At 44.1% G+C, this 18,364-nt stretch overlaps 1 long non-coding RNA gene across 3 annotated transcripts in view; it reads right to left on the reverse strand.

The window, feature by feature from the left end:
• LOC106826957 (uncharacterized) overlaps window positions 1-15,342 on the reverse strand; it is a 61,790-nt gene extending 46,448 nt beyond the window's left edge. Inside the window, exon 1 of one of the 3 annotated variants that reach the window (XR_011496196.1) lies at window positions 15,180-15,317. This is a non-coding gene — a long non-coding RNA (uncharacterized lncRNA). Of the gene's footprint in view, window positions 1-15,179 lie in introns of all 3 variants that reach the window. The other 2 variants (XR_006516074.2, XR_011496197.1) reach the window with 2 other exon arrangements.
• Window positions 15,343-18,364: the final 3,022 nt, after the last annotated feature.

Raw genomic sequence — 18,364 nt, forward strand, 5'->3', positions numbered from 1 at the left:
CTCCACAGTCTGGGATCCATCACCCCCTGAGGTCTCACCTGTGTGCAGACCTCAGTTCATCCCTGCGGGCCATCCTCATGGAGGCCTTTATCACTGCCCTGCCCTGGAACGTTCACTGCTGGGGGTCAAGCCAAGAGCATCTCAGATCCCAGGTCCACCAGCCACAGAGACATCACCTTGGGGACCCAGGAAAGCAGTGGAAGTTGTTGCATTAGCACGTGGGGACCTGGCTTGGCTCATGTCCACCATTTCCCTTCAACAAACTGTGGGTGTGGCCTCCAGCAAAGGGGAGACACCACCTCCTGCACCTGCTTACTTCAGGAAAAGGAGAAAATCCTGCCTTTTCTCGTCACTTCCTTTGGCGTGGTGACTGTTGCATTCTGGAAGCCATGTGAAGGGAGGGGGCCCTGTGACTGCGGAAGGTCTGGCTGAGATCACCATTCCCCACAGACCTTGGGGCTGGAACTCTGCAGGGTGAGTCCTGATCCAAAAATGTAAGCATAGGCCTTAGTGGGAGGGCTCCAAACTCACTCAGGAGGTGGATTCTGGGGTGAGGGAGCCGGGCATGGTCAGCACATGAGCCACTGAAACCACAAGGTGGAATGTTCCAGAGATCTCAGGGAGAGTGATATAGGTATAACTGGGCACCTAAGGGACTCCCAGAGCTCGGACAAGTCAGGGCATCTCTTTGACATTATTGGTGGTATTGAGACTACCGTGAAACTGTGCTTGTTGGTGCAGAGGGGATGTCTATGTGACAGCGGGGAGTACTGCATTCAAGGGGCCTGTGCTGGGGCTGGCCCGGTGGCACAGTGGTTAAGTTCACACATTCCACTTCAGCGGCCTGGAGTTCACAGGTTCAGATCCCGGGTGCAGACCTACACACCAGTTGTCAAGCCAAGCTGTGGCAGGCGTCCCATGTATAAAGTAGAGGAAGATGGGCATGGATGTTAGCTCAGGGCCAGTCTTCCTCAGCAAAAAGAGGAGGATTGGTGGCAGATGTTAGCTCAGGGCTAACCTTCCTCGAAACAAAACAAAATAAAACAATACAACAACAACAACAACAACAGCAAAAGGGGCCTGTGCCTCATGTTATGTGTTCTGGGTTCTGCAACTGCCTCGCTTCACAGACGTGTGGGGTTGCAAATGTGAAAACAAATACAGGAAATGTCATTTAGAATGGAGTCAAGAAGCCCTGAAGGGGGAGCTCTCATGCACTACTTCTGGCTGTACCTTGCAGACTCAAATAGGAAGTGTCCCTCCCATCCCCCAACAGGAAAAAGCTTACTTTACAAACCCCAGCAGCAAGAGGGAAGAATTTCTCCATGACCAGCAACAGCCCAGCCAATGAGAAACCACTACTGTCACCAACTTGAACTCTCATTTTCATCCAATAGACTTCTGTTCCAAACAACCCATCACAGCTTCCTTCTTTCCTCTATAAAAGCAAGCTCATCTGTTCTGTTCTCCCTACCTGCCTATGTACCACCAATTTTCATGTCCTGAATTGTACTTCCTCTGATGGTCATGAATAAATTCATCTTACTGGTAAAATAACTAGCTCTTTGATTTTGATCTCAACACAGTAGAGGACATTTCCAGAGTGGACAGGTGTTGCATTTAAACACGTTTCCCAGCAAGGAGGCACAGAGTAGGCTTGAGATGGGAAACTCAAGAGCTGGAAATGGTCTCAAGACCTGCTCCGGGAAGATGGGATGTTGATGCCCAAGGGTTAGACGAGGATGCGCCCAGGCAGATCCTATGTGTGGAGATGTGTCAGATGCACCTTTATGTTTCAGACCACTGCATTCCCAGGATACAAACTGAGAAACCTGGTGTCAACTCAAAGATGGAGGCTGGGAGCCCTATCACTTTCTCACCAGTTATGTGAAGGACACGAGGGCAGATGTAGCCCTAGAGGGAGCTTTCTAACTTCAGACTCGGTACCAGGCACAGTCTGTAGTGGCCGATGTCCTTCTTCCACAGTCCTGCCACTTCTTCCTAAGAAGGATCCCAAGGTGGTGGAAGGAAGTGTTGCACATGTAGCAATCAAAGTTCAGGAGAGTTCAAAATTATCCTAGCATGTGAAAACATTTTTGTTACTTTCTATTAACTGTTTTTATATATACAAATACTACTTTGAGTAGTTGTGAATTTTCACAAGCGTATAGTTACACCACCATCAGGATGGAGAACAGTCCATCACCCTAAAGGAACACTCTAGTGGTGCCCATTTGTAGTGAACCCTCCTGCCCTTAAGAATAGATCTGTTTTAGGTTCCTATACCTTTGCCTTTTCCAGAATGTCATATAGGTGGAACACCATGTTGACTTATGGGTCCTGTTTGGAAACTCTGATGCCACATTTGTAAACCGGCATAATTATGAAAACCTTGCAGTGTTTTTGTGAGCTTGAAGTTTTTGATATTGCCCAGGAGAGGGGCACAAATTACGCCTTCAAAACTAAGAGATTCCACTGTTATGAGCTATGTGAATTTGGGTAAAACCTCGAGCTTAACTTTCTTCATTTGCATCACAGGAGAGGATCAAATGAAATACTCATACTTATAAGATCATATAATCACTACAGTGCTAAGAAAACATTAATTAGTGCTGAATTAAAAAGGGAAAAGTTTGGATTTCTGTTGCTGTTAAATGAAACAAAAGCTGTCAAGTTTTACCCGATCTTCCATAACATCTCCTGGAAATGTAAACATATGGAAATGATCCCTGAAAACAGCAAAAATGGCCTTCGGGGCTTTGTGCCTCATTGAAACAAAAACCTCCCAGCTACTCTTCTTACAAAAAGGCATCGAAAACTTCCCAGTTTGAGGATGACTAATTCACCTCCTTTGCCACCACACAGGATATTACTCAAAATGATACTGTGTGTCTGTCTACAGCTCACCTCAGTTATTGCTTGGATCAATACTGTTACTGCACTAAGGGCATGATTTGCTTGCCGCAAGACAAAAGCCAATCGTCAAGAGGCAAGATGGTCGCAGAGAATGGGCATTTTATTACAGCTTGCTAGCAAGAGGGAAGATGGCTGACTAATGTCCAAAAGAACCATCTTAAAGGGGGCACAGAATCTTGAAGCAGTTATATAGGCTGGTGGGTTATAGGGGAGGGGGTTAGGAATGTTGATCTACTGGTGTTACAGACTGGGAGTTGCCACACTAGATCTTTCAGTTTCCATTGACAATGGCAGTCAGCACAGATTCTCTGTTGGGGGGTCATCACATTCCTAAGGAACTCAAAGGAATAAAGTTATTGTCTTATTGCAGCTGGGAGGTATATATACTAGCAGGGGTCATAAAATCTACAGAGCAGGCGGATCTCCTGGAGGGTGCAAATCCAGCTGGGTTAGTTAGTCAGAGGTCATTCAAAGTTACAACATAGTCTCTTTTCTACAATATGGCTTCCCTTATGTCAACCTTGTGTCGAGCTGGTTTCAATACCCTCTAAACATTCATAGCTCTTTTCAGTGTGTTAGCCAGGAAATCACATTGAACTTGCACAGATATCATTCTACTCATAGGAAAACCCATGGTAGGCTACAGCTGTGCAGATGACCAGATGCCCCCCGCCCCCCCCCCCCCCCGCCTCCTCAAACTGGGAGAAACTCGAAGGTTTCATGGGGTACAAATTGTGTCACTCACGCTGAAGAGCAGGGAAATGATATGCTGCATCAAAAGACAATTTCAAATTCTTTCAACTGATATTAAACAAAAACATTAATACCACAACTTCCCATTGCCCAAAGCAATGGAAGTCTCAAGTCTAGATACCCATATATTTGGATCATGGTCAAATAGCACATGCAGGAAAACATTTGACCATGGCTAAAATGAAGACAAACTCTATCTATGTATTTATCTTTATGGGGACCCATTGCTCTTAATCCCAAGAATGCAGGACTTTCGGTGTTGCTGTCCACTGTTCACATCTACACTCGAGCAGTACCTCCAAGAGTGCTTAAGATGTACTAGATGGTGGGAAGACAATGATCGATGATGACATCCTCACTCACTGAGGCCCCTACCTACCATGAATAGATGAATGGACACAGAAGTTGTAGTATATATATATATATATATATATCATATATATATACACACACAATGGAGTATACATTGGCCTATTATTCAGCCATAAAAAAACAAGGAAATCTTGCCGTTTGTGAAAACATGGATGAAAGTTGAAGGCATTAGGCCAAGTGAAATAAGTCAGAGAAAGACAAGTGTTTTATGATCTCAATTATATGTAGAGTCTAAAAAAACCAAACTCATATAAAAAGAGATCAGGCTTGTGGTTAGCAGAGGTGTGGGGTGGGGGCAGGGAAAGTGGCAACTGGAGGAAGGTGGTCAAAAGGTACAAAGTTCCAGTTATAAATATATAACTCCTAGGCATGTAATGTACAACATGACAACTAGAGCTAACGCTGCTGTATGATATATAGGAAATCTATAAAGAATGTAAATCCTAAGACTTTTCATCACAAGGAGAAAATTCATTTTCTTTATTCTTTTCTTATTTCTTTTCTTTCCTTTTTACCTATATGAGAAGATGGATGTTAGCTGACCTATTGTGGTAATCATTTCATAACATGTGTAAATCAAACCATCATGTTGGACACCTTAAATATATACAGTCATGTATGTCCATTTTTTCTTAATAAAACTGGGAAAAAAGGGTCAGAGATTTCTGGTCTCAAGTGTGTCAGGCAAGGAACTCATAAGCCAGATTCCAGTTCTCAAAAGAAAAAAGGCAAAAAACTTGAAATCAACAACTCTTCCATGAGAGAATTGAGGTCACAGGGTAAACCACTGTCTCCACAATTAGAAAGAGAGAAAAAAAAGGTAGCAATTTAAAAAATTCCTGAAAGTATTTTGTTCTTAACAAGGCATGACCTAAAAACAATCTGTTTCACAAGAGTGTAACTGACTGGGATTTTCCCAGAGCCTAACTGACCAGAAGGCACTGAAATAGCCAACTTGAGCCTCTTCCAGCATTTTCTGATCTCAAAGGTGAGGCAATCATGAAGACGATAGGGTTTTATTCCCCTCCTGTCACCAAACATTTGGTGTGTGTTCCAATGTCACTTCTCCAACTCCACACCACCAAAGAGGTGTCCCACAGTTCAATTCAATTCTAACACTAACCACCCAGACTTCACATCAGACTCCACGAATTAAGAGTGCAGATCTGCAAACTGCACCTTCCTTAGATGCCAACCACAAATGGGGTGCCCAGTCTCCCAAGATTTCTACACAACCATCTACAGGTTCACAGATTCTCTCAACACCTCATTACCTTTGGTAATTTACTGAAACAATTCTGAGAACTCAGCAAATGGCTTTACTTACTATTATTGGTTTACTACAAAGTACACAACTCAGGATCAGAAAAAAGGCAGAGATGCATATGGCAAAGTAGGGCAGTGGTATGGGTGAGGGGAGTGGAGGTGGAGGGGGCTGCAGAGATTCCACACCCTCTCTGGACACTCCATCCTCCCAGCACCTGCATGTGTTCACCAGCCCAGAAACCCTCTGAATCGTGTCTTTAAGCACCCTGATGGAGGTTTCATTACATGCACACAATTTATTAAATTATTGGTTATTGGCCATTTGTGAACTCAGGCTCCAGCCTCTGTCCTCTTCACAGATGCTGGGAGTTGGGGCAGTGATTTCCAACCTCTCATCAAGGCTTGCTATTTTTGGTGTGCAACCCCCATCCTGAAGCCATCTAGGAGCTGGCCCAGAGTTGCCTCATTAAAACAAAAGACACTCTATCATCCTTATCAATCAAGTAATTCCAAGGGCTTCAAGAGGTTTTTGCTAGGAACTAAGGACAAAGGCTACATATCTTTCTTATTATATCACAGAAGGTCAAATCCAGGGGCACAGGCTCACTAAAAGATTGAGATCAAATCACTGGACTAGAGAATGCTTCCCCTCTGCCCACACCTCCCTCTACATAAACTGGGCTCTTGTTCAATATTACTGGACTACAATGAAAGAACTAGATACTTTCAGATAACGTCAGGAGGAAGGCAAGGATGTCCCCTCCCACCACTCCTAGACAACCTTGTACTGGAATTCATATCTAATACACACAAATGAGACACAAAAAGATAATAAAAGGTACATAGATTTGGAAGCAGGAAATAAAACTATCCTTCTGACACAAGACTGTCTATGGAGAATATCTCAAAGAATCCCCAATAACAAAGAAAATCTCTTGAACTAAGAAGAGTGTAGAGAAAGGCTGAAAGGTAAAATGTTAATATGCAAAAGCTGGGAGTGATGTCAGCATCATGGCAGAGTGAGTTTTTCCAGTAATCTTTCCCCTGCAATATACAATGAAAAGGACACTCATACTCCCACGGAGGACATCCAAACACAACACAAAAAATGTTGGAGAGACCCATGCAGCCATATCACAGAGGGCAGAGAGGCTGGAGAACCCCTCAGAGGCAGAATGGGGTAAGAGAAAACTTCACTCCCTCCCCTAAAGACTGCAATCTGAGACTGCGGGTGGCCTCCAAGAGGGACAGAGTTGGGGAGGGGAGGTTCATTCGTAGGAACATCAAGGACTCCCGAGGGCCCTTGCAGCCTATAGGGAAGCCCTCTACTGGGGTGAAAGCTTTTGCAGGGGGTGACTTTATCAAACCAACACCCCCGGAGAGCAGATAGTGAGAGCAGAGGGAGAAAACCCTGAGAGCACACAGGAGAAAGTGCCCCTCCCGCCACCTGCTCAGCACAGCTCCAGCCCCTGGGATTTTGGCAGGAAGCAGAGGGCTCAGAATACATGGCTCTTGACGCCCCGCCAGTGGCAATAGGTGGTAACTGTGACTAAATAACACCAGGATGCAAAAAAACAGAGCCACTCCCTCTAGCAATATCAAACATTATTTTAGATCTCCACACCAGAGAGAAAACGACAAGCACCCAGAAATCAGTCCTGAGGACGCAGAAATCTAAATGACAAAGAATTCAAAACAACTATCATCAAAAAACTTAATGAGGTAAAAGAGAATGTAGAGAAACAATTCAACGAGTTCAGGAGCTACTTCACAAAAGAGATTGAAACTATAAAGAAGAATCAATCAGAAATATTATAGATTAAAGACACCATGGAAGAAATAAAACAAAATATGGATTCCTGGAATGCTCAAGTAGACACCATAGAGGAACGTATCAGCATAATCGAAGATAGACATGTTGAAATGCTCCAGATAGAGGAGGAGAGAGAACTAAGACTAAAAAGAAATGAAGAAAGTCTCCAGGAAATATACAACTCAATTAGGAAATGCAATATAAGAATTATAGGTATTCAAGAAGAAGAAGAGAAGGAGTAGAAAGTTTGTTCAAAGAAATAATAGCAGAGAACTCCCCAAACCTAGGGAAGGAAATCCATGTGGAAGAGGCTACCAGATCTCCTAGATTTGTCAAGGTAAAAACACCTACTGCAAGGCATATAGTAGAGAAACTGGCAAAACTGAATGACAAAGAAAGAATACTAAGGGCAGCAAGGCAGAAGAAAATAACCTACAAAGGAACCCCCATCAGACTTTCAGAGGCTTTCTCTGCAGAAACCTTACAGGATAGAAGAGACTGCAATGAATATTCAAATCTTTGAAGGACAAAAACTTTCAGCCAAGAATACTCTATCCAGAAAAAACATCCTTCAGATATGATGGAGAAATAAAAACTTTCCCAGACAAACATAAGCTAAAGGAGCTCGTAGCCATGAGACCGGCCCCTACAAGAAATCCTCAAGAAGGCCCTCATACCTAAAAAAAACAAAGTGGCGGGGGGAGAGAGAAGGGTTACAAAGCACGGAATAAGGAGATAAATAGGTAGACAGAATCAGAGGAGGATAGCAAATACTCAAGTATAGCATTAAAGACAAAGAGAAGGAAAACATCAAAAACAAAAATAATCTTGTCGTTTTAACCACAAACTCATAACACAAGATGGAATAAGATGTAAGAAAAACAACTTCGGAGGGGAAGAGAAAAGGGACTGAATCAGTTTAGTCTAAGGAAATGAGAGGCCATCAGAAAAGGGACTATCTTATCCACAACATTAGGAATACAAACCTCAGGGTAACCACTAAACAAAAAAGCAGAACAGAGACACAAATAATAAATAAGGAGAAAGCAAAGAAACACATCATAAAAAACTACATAACTCGATTGGTAGACCAAAATACATAGGACAAGAAACAATAGAAATGAAGGAGAACTTGAAAACGAGTGATAAAATGACAGCATTAAGCCCTCATATATCGATAATCACCCTAAACATAAACGGATTGAGTTCTCCAATAAAAAGACAGAGTGGCAAGATGGATTAAAGAACAAAACCCAACAATATGCTGCCTTCATGAAAAACATCTCAGCTCCATTGACAAACACAGACTCAGAGTAAAGGGATGGAAGACAATACTCCAAGCCAATGGCAAACAAAAGAAAGCAGGTGTTGCAATACTTATATCAGACAAAGTAGACTTCAAGATAAGGCAGGTAAAGAGAGACAAAGAGGGGCAGTATATAATGACCAAAGGGACATTCCATCAAGAAGAAATAACACTTATTAATATCTATGCACCAAACACAGGAGCACCAAAGTACATAAAGCAAGTATTAACAAACCTAAAAGAAGACATTAATAATAACGCGATAATAGTAGGGGACCTTAACACTCCACTTACATCAATGGATAGATCATCCACCAGAAAATCAACAAGGAAACAGTGGAGTTAAATGAAAAGCTGGAACAGTTGGACTTAATAGACATATATAGCACACTCCATCCCAAAACAGCAGAATACACATTCTTCTCAAGTGCACATGGAACATTCTCAAGAATAGACCATATGTCGGGAAACATGGCAAGCTTCAATAAATTTAAGAAGATGGAAATAATAACAAGCATCTTTTCTGATCACAATGCTATAAAGGTAGAAATTAATTACAAGGAAAAAACTGAGAAAAGGACAAAGATATGGAGACTAAACAACATGCTACTGAACAAGCAATGGATCACTGAAGAAATTAAAGAAATCAAAAAATATCTGGAGACAAAAGAAAATGAAAACATACCATACCAACTCATATGGGATGCAGCAAAAGCTGTATTAAGAGGGAAATTCATCACAATACAGGCACACCATAACAAACAAGAAAAATCCTAAATAAGCTATCTCAAACCACACTAATTGAATTAGAAAAAGAACAAACAAAGCCCAAAGTCAGCAGAAGGAGAGAAATAATAAAAATCAGAGCAGAAACAAATGCTATTGAAACAAAAACGGGAGTAGAAAGGATCAATGAAAGTGTTAATATGCAAAAGTCAATTGTTTTCCTATAGATCTACACAAAGTAAACTCATCTTTGACAAATGACCAAAGGCAATTCAATGGGAAAAGTCTTTTCAACAAATAATTCCAGAAAAACTAGCCATCCACATATAAATAAAAGAATCTAGACACAGACTTTACATTTTTCACAAAAATTAATTCAAAATGAATCATGGATATTAGTGTAAAACATAAAAGTACCATGCTCCTAAAAGATAAAATAGGAGAAAATCTAGGTGACCCTGGGTTTGGTGATTAATTTTTATATACAACACCAAAAACAAGATCCAAGATAGAAAAAAAGAGGTTTGCCTTCTTTAAAATGAAAAACTTCTGCTCAATGAAACAGTGTGAAGAGAATGAAAACAGAAGCCACTAACTGGCAGAAAATCTTTGAGGACAATAACTGGAGTTTGGTCGAATGCCACTTTGTAGAGAGTTTCCAGACTTCTGTGCTGAGAGTGCCTATTCAAGGTGGCAAATTCGCAACTAACAGCACAAATGCGGTCAAGTAAAACTTGTAAACAAGGAATATATTGCCTCCCAAACATCAAAAGAACCTACCAGATGTAGTGGGTGCCGAGAGGAACAACAGCTACTTCTTCATGGTGTCAGAGAAGAAGCGGGTCTCAGATTATCAAATAATTTACAGAAATTTAACAAAGTTATCAGAGCCACACATTATATGTGTGGCAATGTCCCATCCACTTTTTGTGAGCTCCTTTGTATGTCCTGAATGTCCTCAGAGCATGTGTCGTTAATGGAACATCGTCCCTGTGTTCTTGGAGGAACCAGGATGCAGTTCAGACCCCGCCTGCAGTGACTGTGAGAGGGTGCAGCTGTGGAAGATCCATGAGGATAACCCAGTAAAGGGGCATCATGTCCCTTCAGAGGGGAAGGCCAAGTGCAGCTGAGAGGCTGTGGACACAGGACTGCACAGAACAGACTTAGCCAAATCTGTGACAGCAGGATATTTATCAATTGCTGATTGGCTGTGGCCAGTAATTTCCATTCTGTGGGGACGGGAACAGGGGTCTGTGTGGAGCAACCACAGCCTCGAGTTGAGGTAAATCACTCTGAGGTGTTAGTCATTCTTTCCAGTTTAATAACAGGACAAATTCGGATGTTAAAAGAAGCACTGGGAATAAACAACCCTTCACTAAGTAGGTTTCCTATACATTTTTCAATCCTTCAAGTCCTTGTGTAATTTACATTGGGCCATATTAACTACTTGATTTGTGGGGTAAGGTCCCAATTTGTCAAGCCAATTTGTAATTGGCAAAGACTCACTTAATTTTAATTCTGGATCACTGGATCACAGTAGGACAACAGGTTTTATGACCATGGAGAATTTAGGCAAGACCATAGTTCTGATGGCTAAAGAGGAAATACTTGTTTGATTTGTCCTCTATATTGTTCATTAACACCCCTAAGATCATGAGGGACACCTTCCTTAAATTTGGTGGGATCCCAGGTAAAACTGTAGTTTGACACATAGTATTGATTAACTGCTTGAAGGTTTCTGAATTAGTGCATTGTATCAGATAGGAAAACTAATTCAGACCCTATGTTTTACAGGTCAAAAAGCCAAGCAGTGTACCTTTACCTGTTTTGTTATGTAAATTCTTCAGTATATTTTGGATTTACAATGGGGCAAATTGCGGACCTTAGTTTCAGTATTTTATCTATTGTTTCCTTCCTCCTGATCTTTCCTGTTTATTTCCCCAAGTGATATAATCCAGGGGAGGGAGTGCCTCTCTACCCTGGTATTTATAAACTTTTTTTTAGCAAAGAGCCTCAACACAGTGCTATCAGGGTTAGGAGCCTCCTATGTGACAACTGCTTGCTTTATAGGGTTAATCCCTGGGCTTAAGTCAACTTTGAACAAATACCTTGTGCCACAGGGGTGCCATGGGTGTTGTCCTCTATAACCCTGAAGGTCAGGATCTTTGTGGCAGTAGAGGCAGCGGCAGCAGCAGAGGTACTGAAGGGGCCTGGGGAGCCCTCTGGTGTTAAGGAGTGTGGACTCAGCCTGCCACCTTCTGTCTGCCTTTCCCCTCATTTCTCTTTTTTCAAAATGAAACCTCTTTCAGGAGTGACCTTCTGATGGACTCACCTCTTGCAAAGGGTATAGTCCTGTCCACCCCCATCCATTTGGTATATAAAGCGAGGACAGCTTCTGTTTCATCTTCACTCTAACAGAGATAAATCTCAGCAAAGACACTCACCCAGGACCATTTAAGGAGGCCCCAATCCCACAGTCCTGCTCCCAAATGCCTATAAATTCTCAAAATTGCCCACTCTGGTCAGCTGATCCTAGAACTGATTCTTGGTAGGGTCAACAATGCCACAGGGAGCAGCACAGCTCCCAGCACGCGCTCCCCAGCAAGCAGCAGCCCACAGTGCATGCCACCACCAGGCAGCAGAGCAGGGGAGCAAGTCAGAGCAAGAGAAGACAGACCCATGGGTGGGGGTCATGTCTGGACATGCGGCTCAGGGCACCAACTGTTATGGTCCCTGCAGAGGGGTGGTTCCCTTGTTGAGAGTCACGCCAGGGTGGCACGCGCACACACACACACTGGGTAGGAAAAGGCTTAGGACTCACATAACAGAGGTCTGAGGGGAGGGCAGGGCCAGCCTCTCAAGCAGCTCTCACAGGGCTCAGAAAGCAAGGAATGGAGCCTGGCCTGGGGGTTCACTGGGCCTGGGGGTGGGGCCGGGGCAAGAGCTCTGCACACAGGCAGGGGCTGGGGTGGTGGAATCTCCTGCCTGCTCTAGAGGAGAGAGCACCCAGGCTTCCTTCTCAGCTTGTCCAGGTTGGGGCACAAGGGGAAGAGGCTGGGTGAGGCTTAAGCTGTGAGCAGGCACCCAAAAATGTGGAGTCTGACTGCTCATTACAAGGACAAAGTGGGTAACAAAAATATGCATTCTCAACTGACTTATATAAAGAAACACAAACAAGAGGCTGAAAAATGATCAAAACTGTGTATTAGGGGGTGACTTGAGTAACAGTGCCGGAGGGGACCAGGATGTGTTGGTAGTGAATATTCTTAAGTTTAAATTTTCTGTCTTACAGATTTATTTCAAATAAAGAGAAATTTATGTTCTTTAATTTTAACTCTAGTACATGGGAAACCAGTCTATGATTTACTTCCTCTAAACACAAATAGTTACAGAAATATAAACCACACAATATAAAATTCTCAAATCTCTTTCTAACTAAAAGCACATGCAGCATCCTAGTTTGTCCTTCCCCTATGTCTCACACTGGGGTATTTTCAGGAGTAAGCAGTGTATAATAATGCAATAGAGGTTTGAGTTTAGCCCCTTAAATGTATTGGATTTTTAAGGATTTACATAAAGCTCACATCAGTTAAAACAGAAATTCATTTGCTTTAGCATTTTTAATTTCTATGCTCTCTAAAGACATGCACATAGAAAAACCGGTCTAAAAATGAAAAACAGATTGTCTTCCTTTCCTCGCATCCTCTCTCAATCAACTTGCAGTTTCAGAGTCCAAATGTTAAGGGAAACTGGACCCAACTGTCTGCACTATTCCATCGATAAAGGAATCCAAAGGAAAGAAACACAAATACGGAATCAGCTCAGATGAGCAGCATGCTTCCCACAGGACAGAAGGAAAGCCACAGTCAGAAGGTCCCATGTTCCTGACTCTCCTGGTGGAGTCAGAGCCCTGGAGGGGGTCAGTTCCTGGAGAAGGAGGGGAGGGCACCTGAGCAGCCACAGGAAGGAGCTCTGGGAGCCCCACACACCCTCCTCTCCCCAGGGAACAGTGCACATGCTCCCTCTCTCAGGCTCCATTCTCACAGTGAGGAAACTCAGCTGGATTCAGTTTAAGGTTCTGACCCAAATGGACCCCCAGATTAATGGGCCCTAATCCAGGACACAGAGCTCCTGACTCTCACAGACTTTCTCAGTGTAAACAAATTACTCTCTGAGTGCACCTACACTGTGCTTGCACAACTCCAATTATGTCTAGAAACAGGCCCAAGGGAACCACAGTGACAACCTCAGAAAGGGCGTCACTCCTCACCCCAGGAGCACATGCACCCCCAGCTCTCCAGGGCTCTGCAGCTCCTCTGAGGATCAAGGCTCCTTCCATGGGGGTGTGAGCAGTAGGACACCTGCAGGGGAGGGTCCCCAGGAAGGACAACTGGGCCTTCAAGGCCTTCCCTCTGCAGGCTCCAGGGGGCCTCAACTTAGATTGACTGCCCTCAGGCCTCTGCCCAGACCAGGGGTTTTTTGGACCACTACTGATATTTTAAATACACAAATCTGGTGTTTGAACAATCCAGCTAAATCACTCAAACCAGTCTTCATGTGGAAATGAGGGAAAAACATTGTGTGGCACTTTGCTGCCTCAACAAGAAATCCCAGAAGAACGTATTGCTTTCTGGGGAAAAAAGAAAAAAAGATGTTAATATAGTATTCTTATTCTTTCCATGACAGTAAATTTTTTTATAAACTATTAATCCTACTTGAACACTGCAGGTCTGCAAGTCTAAGCCCTGGAAATCCATTTGAACTCACCCAAAATAAAAGAACAGACCTCAGAATATTACTACCCACGATGGGAGGAAAATAAGGAGAGAAGAATTTAGCATGCAATGTAAAACTGGAATATTTTAATTTTTTCTGAAATGCACCTTTCTTGCCTCTTTGGAAATATTTTATATTGTGTTTCAATTTGTGTTGATTAAATAAACTTTTATTCACTGAAAAACTGAGACTAAAATAAAGTGAATAAATCTTTTAAAGGTGACTAACTCAGGTAGGGACAGTGCTGACAGGACAGATCACCCAGGGAAGTTTCTCAAGAGGAACCTGCACCCAGAGGATTTCCCACAGGATGTCTGTGCCCAGAAAGATCCTGGGAGAGAGTCACAGAATTTCATACAAGGTAGTTCCAGGTAGTTATAGGCTGCTTTTCACTCATGAAAATATCCACACACACAAAGTAAATCTCTTAATAACAGTCATCCATTGATTGTGAGAAAACGATAAACAATTATCACATTGGGTCTGTTTCAAATCAAACACGGAGGACAAAGAGTTCACAATAATGCTGTGCATCCGAGGCAGGAAGTTGGCATTTCGGAATTCAGGGAGAGACTGGAAATTAAGGCATTTATTCCAAACCCTGGGAAGGGCCAGGCTGGGGAGGCAGGGTCATGGATTGAGACTCTGCTGCAAATATATGTGGAAAATTCAGAAAAAACACGTGTCCTCTAGGAAGAAAGGACGGACTGAGGACCCACAGACCACAGGTCCTCCGCGCACGGACCCCGGAGACCGAGGCCCGACTGTCCTGCGGGCCCTCCCGCGGGCCCCGCACCGTCTGGGACACGCGGGGCTGCGGGCGCACAGCGGCCCAGAGACGCTCCGGCCCAAGTCGCCGCGCTCAGGGACCACAGGACGCCCGGGGCCCGGCTGCCCGCCCCCACGCTGCGGCCGGAGGGGCCTGAGGGCCGAGCGGCGCCACCGCGGACTCGGGGCCGCAGAGCCCGGAGGGGACCGCGGGAGGCCGGGCCCTCCCCGCCGCTTCCCACCAGCCCCTCCTCCCGCGTCCTGCCCCCGGGGCTGAACTCTCACCATTTCTAGGGCTCCTGGGTCCCCCTGAGTCCTTCTTATGACCCCCCCGCCCAGTGCAGGTCACAGTGGCTGCGGCAGAGCCACCAGGACCGTTAAGTGTGGGCAACAATGGACCACAAACATGGAAGGAGCGGGGAGGGAAGTCCATGTTGGGCCAGACACGCGTCCCTCCCATGCTGCCTCTGCCCAGAACCTCACCATTTCTAGGTTTCCTGGGCCCCCCTGTGTCCTTCCTACAACTCCTGAGGTCGGTACAGGTCACAACTGGACAGAACAGGTGACAGAGCCACGTAGAGCCCTCAATGGAGGGGAGACGCGGTCCCCAGCGCGGCCGGAGCAGCACCTGCCGGGGGGTTAGGGGAGCTTCGCACCACCCACCTGTCCCGGCGCCGCCTCTGATTGGACAGTTCGCGAGACTCGCCCCCTTGTGTCTGAGTGACAGCCCCCTGCAGTTTAGGTGTGCAGGCAGAAAGTCAGCCAGAAGTCCTCCGTCCTCTGCAGGGACATTTGCATTGAAAGGTAGTGTTGGCAGGAGATTCTTTGCAACTGTGATCGTTCTTTATAAACACACACAACTGAAACTCACCTCACCCTATGCAATAATTAGTCTCACTTCATTTTGATCTTTGTTGACAACTGGAGTCTGACGTAGTTTTGCCAGATAGGCACACAGGCACAGATACTGTGACCAGGGAACTAGGCAAAGAAAGCGTACAGAGGATCTGATAGAAACTAACGATCTATTGAGTGTTTACAGATGGAAAGTTACAGGAAGAGCCTAACCGCAGAAGGTTCCCACAAGCAAGCTGGCTGAAGCCATTTCTAGCCGCCTCAAACTGCTCTTCAGTGAACTGAAGTGAACTGTCCCCATTGTAATCTCAATAAGGTTTTAAATTCTCCTCCTCTGGGAGGGAGCAAGCAGCCATTTCTAGATCATGTGACGTGTGTAGTAGCATGTGTACATCTACCCACGAGACTTAAATGCCCATGACCACTAGGCAGTAAACCCTGATCTCTTGCCTTTTCCTTAACTGAATATTCATGAACTGTACTATGATCTCACAATTAAAGGACCCCTCAAACCCTTGTTTGGGGAGACACAGCTTTGGGAGAGACCCGCAGTGTTGTCCATTGCTTGTGCAAGTAATAAACCTTTCTTCACCTACTTCTGCCTTGGGTGTGCTTTTTGGTGCTACACTCACCAAGAGGTGAAGCCATTGAGTTCAGTTACAGCACCAGCGATGCATTAGGTGTGCATCCTTCCAACACTTCAGTCAGAGTCAGAATAAGAGTATTGTGAGCAAAAACAAGTCATTATTTCAGAAGAAAAGTGCCTTCTGCGTATTCAGAATGGTTAACTTTAGAAAATATTTGTATTCTGTGGGAAGTACAAACAGGGCCTCTTTATCATTGGTGGTTAAATTACTCTCTATGATCTTGATCTGGCCCTTACTTGTGCTTACACTATTTAATCAATCATAATAAGACATTGGAAAACTGGGTTTCATCTAAACAATCAGCTCACTGATTCATGAGTCTATGATACTAGAGTATCGTTCATTTTGACAATGTTGGAATCACTCCGGGACAGGCATCCTCTCAAAATAGTATGCACAGATACAATCTCTGATCATTTCCTCTCAGAATTCCCTGAGGAAATGCTCACCTTTTATATCACCCTCCCAAGTCCACCTGAACTTCAGCAATAACTCCACCAGACCCAGGGACAGAAGTCCCTGGAGGCTATCTGACAGATGGAAACTGAGGGGCAGAGCCAAAGAACCATGAGTGATCTCAATGAAAAGAAGGTTGCAGTTTGCAACAAGATCTCATCAAACAAGGGGGAACACTGCTGGGCAGTAGCATCATCCAATGTAGGAAGAAAAGTTCGTGGATATTCAGCAGCAAGCCTTGAGAGGTGGAGAAGATATTTCCATTTCATTATCTGTTTTTCATTTATCCATTAAGCTCTCTGAAAAATAATAGTCCAGAAGCAGGTTTCCTGGAAATCACTCGAATTTCCTAAGTCAGGAATGCCTCTGGTTTTTTCGTTTTATCTCCTAACTCCTCATCTCCACATCAAATAAAGGGCATACTATACTAAGAATGTGCATTCACTGGGCAAGATGCATGAGTATGGCTCCACTCCCACACATTGTGAGAAACACAGTGCTGAGGAAACTACATTTCAGCACTACCCTTCCCCAACCTACCTTCATTTGCACCTGTGGGAATTGTACAGTTCCAGTAGTGGCGCCATCTGGGCAGAATCTGGGGATGTACTTCCCACACTGATGAATTGATTAATTGTTCTGCTTCTCACAGGTAGCATTAGGGACAGTCTGGCTCTTTCCTGAGGTCACTTCATGGTGCTCTCAAAGGTCCTTTAATCACTTTGGTCAGCACAATAGACAAGATGTCTTAAGGTTGTCTTTGGTAAGAGCAGATGGATGTTGTTGATCTCCATCATGGCAAACATGAGGGCCAGGATACACTTAGAGTGCTGGTGCATCCACCTGCACTGAGGGACGCCCATGAGAACTCAAGACTATCCTACAAGGTGGTCTTCTAAGCCAAACAAAGGGCTCCACTTAAGCAGCACAGGGAGTTGTTTGTAGGTATGGAGAGAGACATTCTCCCTAAGACTTTGAAAAATGGCCCTAATAGAAGAGTTACCCAAAATACATGAAGCAGCTCTCTTGGAGGAGGTCATTGAGAGGACATGACCACTGGGTGACCCTCCAGCTGGACTCCAGTAATCAGAGGCTCCTTACCCACTCCCTGTTCTGGGAATATACATCCTACTCATTGTTCCCAAAGTAAGAGCCATTTGAAGGATGCAGTTTGGAGAGAATAATGTGTTATTGAGACCATTTGTACTGTAGACATTACTGAACCCCATTACAGCCTCTATAAATTTTTAAGATTCTGGCTGGCAGGTGTGGAGTTTTACTCATCTTGTACCACCTAAGACAAGCCTCATATATAAGTTCCCCTTCTTATTAAAACTGCCACCAATGAACCTGGAGTGATCTGCCTCATTCTTTGGTCTTTCCTTGCCCTCCAGGTACATGAACCAGTTTCAGATGGCACCTGGAGAACTCTTGAGGTTGGGAACCAACATGCTCTTAGACCTGAATGAAGATAAGAGAGCAACTGATCCTTCTTGTGCTGGGAAGCATGAAATACTTCTAAATGGCACAACATCAGGACATGTGTTTGCACTTTTAAAACTATTTTTTTCTTCATGGTCTGATCAAAATATGACATGATGTTTGAGGTAGTAGTGGGAAGAAGGATAAACCAAATTGTTCTATCTAGTGGGGAAACCATGATTTACCAAAAACTAATTATCACAGCATTTATTTAGTGAAGATTTCAAT

This window comes from Equus asinus, chromosome 20, assembly GCF_041296235.1.
Source record: "Equus asinus isolate D_3611 breed Donkey chromosome 20, EquAss-T2T_v2, whole genome shotgun sequence".
In the NCBI taxonomy this organism is placed as follows: domain Eukaryota; kingdom Metazoa; phylum Chordata; class Mammalia; order Perissodactyla; family Equidae; genus Equus; species Equus asinus.